The sequence below is a fragment of the Neomonachus schauinslandi genome, chromosome 4 (genome assembly GCF_002201575.2).
Source record: "Neomonachus schauinslandi chromosome 4, ASM220157v2, whole genome shotgun sequence".
Classification (NCBI taxonomy): domain Eukaryota; kingdom Metazoa; phylum Chordata; class Mammalia; order Carnivora; family Phocidae; genus Neomonachus; species Neomonachus schauinslandi.
Genome location: NC_058406.1, coordinates 20,223,818 through 20,229,936, shown reverse-complemented (window position 1 = coordinate 20,229,936; position 6,119 = coordinate 20,223,818).

The following is a 6,119-nucleotide window of genomic DNA, read 5'->3' as shown; positions in this document are numbered from 1 at the left end:
GAGAGACGGATACAGAAGATAGGCAATTGGAGCTCAAAATATCCCCTTCATGACTGAAGCGGCTTTCAATCTGTGTGCAAAGGGTTTGCTAATTCTCTCCTTGATTTCAGCAGATACACCATTCATCACAGGCACAAGAGCAGAACCTGTTAGGCCCCTCTTGACGGGGGCAGTGGGGAAGACCACAGTGGACTCTCTGTAGCTCCCCAAAAAAAGACAGAAGGGAGGGGAAGGGAGAGAGGCCTGAGAGCTAGTCTAGCTCATTGGATTTCACTCCAGGCAACTCTGCCCCCTAGGGGGCTTTGGAGAGGGTTGAAGGCAGTTTTGTTGGGTCACAAGGACTGGGGGCTCCTATTGGCAGGTAGTGGGCAGGGATTGGGGGTACTAAACAACCTGCCATGAGCCTCTGCAATGAAGAATTGTCCCGTGCCCTTGCTGCCACTTTGAGAGACTCTGGCACCTGATGTGCCTCCAAGTGGAAACAAAAGGAACAGGGAATGAGGGTTCCCACATCTCCCATCAGGAAATCGTGGACCCCTGACTTCCTAAGGGAATGGACTGGGTGGGGGGGCAAGAGTCTGGGAGCTAGGAATCATGGCTGCAACTGACAAACTATTACTAAGCGTTAACTCTGGGAAGGGCCCTTTGCTTGGCAAGGCCCCAGGAAAACAAACATGAACAAGACCTGTCTCTGTCCTGGAGGAGTTCACAGCCAGGCTGGGGAGAAACAGTAATAATAATAACTCACTTATTAAGTGCTGCATGCCAGATGTGTTTACATACATCTTTTCATTTAATCCAGTTCTGAGTCTGGGTCTATGATCAGCCCCCATTTACAGATGAGGAAACTGAGGCTCCAGGGTTACACGATGTACCAAGGTCACACAGGTGCATGTGACCAGGCTGGGACTTGAACCGAGGCCCATGATCTTTCTGGACTCTGGGCTTTGGGAAGAGATCTTATCTGCCCCAGGTAGATACTTGGAGGATCCTCCTCCCTCTAGATATTGGTAGAAAGGTTCCCTGGAAATCCCCCCACGTTGAGTATCCTAGGGAAAGGGGACAAGGTGACCAATGCAGATTGAGTTCCCTGTGCTGAGCCCTGTGCTGGGGACTGCTGAATGGGAGCAGTAAGATGAAGAGAGGCCAAGTGGCTGCTGAGAGAGGTGTCACAGGGGTGGGAGCCTTAGCTCTGCACACTTGAACTCAGGGGCCGTGGCTTCCGAAGAGCCCGTCTCTGGCCGAATAAGCTCACAAGAACCTGCCACAGGAGCCAGAGGCCGAATGTGTCCGCCTCCGTGAGCAAGCGGGTAAGCGCACAGCTCTGGGGCTGAAGTGCCTGGGGTGCAGCTCGCCTCTACCACTCACTCGCTGTGTGACTTGGGGCAGGTTACTAATCTCTCCAAGCCTCAATTTCCTCCTCTGTGAAATGGCAATAAGATGTTCAACTCGTGTTCGCCCTCTCTGTCACTACCCTTTACAAATTACATATTCTATGCTGGGTGTCCTGCTAAGTGCTCGCTGCTGTTGAAGCTTCACGGGACCCCATGAGGAGCAGGCTGTTGTATCTTCATTCTACTAGTAAGGAAACTGAGGCACAGTGAAGTAAGTAGTTTTAAGTAGAAGAGCAGGGGCTTGAACCAGGTCCTCTGACTCCAAAATCAGTGTTTTTAGTCTCTATAGCTCTCTATAGTCTTCTCCTGGGACCAGAATATTCTTGCCTTTCAAAGGGGGCTATGCCTGGTACCCGGACACCTATGTAGTTTAAATGAGCCAGCAGAATAGTGAATCTCCTGGAGTTTGCCAGGCCCTCGTTGCTCCACAGCAGAGAGCAGAGCCACCTGAGCCTGGAATCCCTGTATCTACTGGTTTCCTACCCTCCCTCTGGTGCAGCCGAATGAATTCTCCCTTGCACCCCCTTTTCTGTGCATCCTTCTGTTCCCTTCTGATAGAGCACAATGCAATTGATTAGGCCTAGGCCTCTGTTTTCTCAGTTTCAATCACATCCTGGCCCTGCCTCCCTGAGATTACAGGCAGGTCACCTTGATTGCGGTTTCCACCGTTCACAAAACTCTTCAGTCGTTTACAAAACCATCTCTCGCCTCATTCACTCCCCCACCTGGCTCTTCTTCTCTGTGATGCTGTGTAGATTTTACTGGCTTAAGACTCAGAGGACAATTTTATTTCCAAGTTCATGGTGGGGGAGGAGGACACCTAATTGACTAACGTTGGGTGTTTCACATGCATCATCTAATTTGATCCTCACCACGAGGCTGTGCGGCAGTATGATTATTCCCATTTTTCAAAAGAGGAAATGAAGACTCTGAGAGGCTACAACATTTCCCAAGGTCACACAGCTGGATGGTAGAGTCAGGATTTGAGCCCTTGGACTTCAAAGTCTCATGCATCCCACTGTGTCATATTCCCTTATTTGATGGAGCAGCATGGGAACGTATAATACTAACCCAGAGTCAAGTTCAGGGAGGGCATGGTGTAGATAGGGGCCTGGAGTAGCCCCATATATGCCCAAGGATTATGTTCATAAAAGAACCAAGTCATTTAGTAATTTTCACACATTTACTGATGTCTCCTGTAGGCTAGTCCTGACCAGGAGGCAGAACAGTAAATGATTACAACACTTAGGGGCAAAGTCAGTCTGGAGGCCAAGGGAGATTTCTTGGAGGACATGAAAGAAAAGTCTGCCTTATGAAGCAGCCGGAGGGTGAGATCATCTCCCATGGAGGGAACAGCATGTGCAAAGGCTCAGAGATATGGTAGAGCAAGGCCAAGTCAGGCAAGTGCAAATAATTATGTATGGGAGGAGTGAGGGTGCAGATGAGGCATGCAAGAAGAAGGTTGGGGGATTAGAGGCAAAAAGCAGAAGGGTCAAAAGTCCAAGGGGTATGGCTCCTGAGTTGTAGAGAAAAGTCACAGAAGAAATCTGGGGGGTGGCCAGGACTTATTGGGGGTGTCTATCCTGGATCCTATTGTTTTGGTACTGAGCTGGTTGGGCCTACTATCCACTCCAGTAGTTCTCTCCCCCATTTTACACACACACACACACACACACACACACACACACACACACACTCTCTCTCTCTCTCCCCCCCCCCCCCCCCCCGACGGTCCTGCAGTGAGTGATGTCCATACTCCCTCTAGTGTCCATTCTGGGTACTACACCCAGAACTCTAGGAAACTTTGGGGATGGGAAGACTAGGTCCCTTTAGGAACTTCCCACCACAGGATGGGAGATAAGGCACAGTTCCTGCTCTCAGAGAGCTCACAATTTAATGGTAGTGAGGTGAATAGGACAGGCACAGGCTGAAAATGACGATAAAGGGTGTGTAGGAGAACAGGGTCGGGTCCTAACTCAGTTGGACAGGGGGATGTCTGGAAGGCTTCTCAGTGGAGGTGTTGCTTCACCAGAGACTTGCAAAGGGAGTAAAAGTTTGCTTGATAGAGAAGAAAGAGAAGGACATTCTAGACTTGACAGAATTAAGTGAGCTCAGAGGCAGGAAATGGGACGTGCAAGGAGTTATAATGAGGTAGGCGTGACTGGAGTGTAAAATTTGAGGGGCGTTTGTGGCTAAAGATGAAGATAACCAGGTAGGCATGGGTCATGTCTGCCAAGCATTTGGGCTAGGATTCTAAGCCCTGGACAATGGGAAGCCACAGGATTTTGAGCAGGGGAGTAACAAAGTCAGATTCACTTTTCAGAAGGAACCCTCTGGTGACCAAGGCAGAGCTAGGATGGAAAGGGGAAGAGGCAGGACAGGGATACCCCTCTTGATGCAAAGAACCACACCAGGTCACACTAATAGGAGGGTACATAGCTTTGAGCAGGTCTGTGAACCATACATATCGACACATGTGATGTCACCTACAGACATGTCAGTGGGATCCCAGGCTGAGCACCCACAGACCAACAAATCCATACTGATACACAGATGCAGGAGCCCAAGGGAAACCAAGGACATACAATTACCTCCAGACACAGGCTGACAGTGAGAACTACACATACCATACCCTGACAGACCTAGGAATTCTCACACACACACACAACACGCACACGCACACGCACTCACTCACACTCACACACTCACACATACACTGTGTGGCTGTCAAGGGCCCTACCCTGCCCCCTTCTGTGTCCCCATCCCCCCTCCCACCCCCGTCCTTCACCACCTCCAACAGGAACAAAGCTGACCTTTGCCCTCTGGCCTCTGGCCTCTCCTCCCACACCCCCTGCCCAGAGGGAGGAGCTGTTTGAAGTCTGGGCTGCAGCTGGGGTTTCCTGTTGCCTGGAGGAATGTGGGAGGACTTGCGAGGAGGAGGGGCTAGCCCAGGAGGAGGGATAATGGGGGCCTAGGGGCCTTAGATCCCACTGTACCACAATGAGGAGGGGCTTCCTGCTTCCACGGTCTCTTGGGCCCCAGCTCTGAGCTGTTCCCATCCTGAGGAGGGGAAGACCAAGGCCATAATGGCTCCAGTCCAATGGGTCTCTTGATCCTGGATCTGTAGCTCAGAGGCTTAGAAGAGTCCCTCAACCTCTCTCAGCCTCAGTTTCTCCTTCTGTGCGCTGGGCTGAACCACTCTCAAGCAAACCACACCTCCCCTGAGGTGAGCTCCAAGAGTGGGGCTAAGCCTAGAACTTCTGTATTCGGGGAAGGCAGTGCCCATGCCCACCCAAGGCTCATTTCACTCTGCCCTTTCCGTGAGCCCCAAGGGCCTGGTTCCAAGCTGCTCTGACCTCTCAGTTATTGTCATTATTTTTTTTTAAAGATTTTATTTATTTATTTGACAGAGAGAGAGAGACACAGCGAAAGAGGGAACACAAGCAGGGGGAGTGGGAGAGGGAGAAGCAGGCTTCCCGCAGAGCAGGGAGCCCGATGCAGGGCTCGATCCCAGGACCCTGGGACCATGACCTGAGCCGAAGGCAGACGCTTAACTACTGAGCCACCCAGGCACCCCAGTTATTGTCATTATTATTATCACGACTCAATCCCTCAACTTGCCCTTGCCAGTTTTCAAAGTGCTTTCATATCCTTGTGCTCAGTAAATCTCCACGGCCCTGCCTGTAAAACAAGGAGGGAATTACTCCTCTATTTTACACATATGGGAACTGAGACTTGGAGAGGTGAAGGATACGAGAGTTGATGCACAATCAGAACTGGGCCTGTCTGGCTCCTATTCCACAGGGCCTCCAAACCCTATAGTCCCACAATTTTATCCCTAGACTCTCACCTCTACTTCCTAGGGTCTAGGTATACCCTCGTCTGCTGCATTGAAACAAAAGTGGCTAGAGTGAGCTGAGCCCAGAAAGGATGATGCAGGCTCTTCCAGAACCTGGGTCCTCTCCTTCAGGCCTGCCTTCTGGGGGAGCGTACAGCTACCCTGCCCAGCCTGTGGTGACCCTGACACTGTTTCTGAGGACTGGGTAGCCCCCTTTTAGACTGCGGCTACTGGAGCAGACATGGAGAGTTGACACTAGGTGGCGGCAGCAGCCCACGGGAAGAATCAGCTTGAGTTGGTCTGGGAAGACCCCCGCCCCGCCCAACATAATTTAGAGAAGCTCCAAGAGAAAGACCAGCCTCCAAACGACTGGAAAACTTGGTAATGCTTGGTTTCCAGTGATGCTCAATACCTTAGGGGCTAATAATACCCACCCTCTCTGGGAAGGGGGCAGCTGAAACAGCCTGGATGGAAGGTGCATGCTTGGAAAACACAACCTAACGTCTATTACTCTCTCACTCAAGGAGCCATGGCCCAGCCAGCTGATCTTACCCTCTGCACCTCATCACTAAACCTCTCCCCTCTCATGCCTTTCCCAAATTGCTCTTCGTCTCAATCTACCTGGGGCTTCCCATCTCCCCTAAAACACCCAACTTTCTCCCAAAACTTGATTCAGACTAGGTAAAAGAAAGGGGAACCTGAGCCTCTTCCACCCTCCCAATGCTAAAGTCTCTCCCATGGGGTACCAGCTAGATCAAGATGCCAAAGCTTCATGTATTTGCGATAACTTTAGACTCAGGCTTTGGACCCAAAAAGGCCCCTAACAACTTAAATCGCTGCTTTCATTAATATCTGACCTTAGAATACTTCCCATTCAATGAATAAAT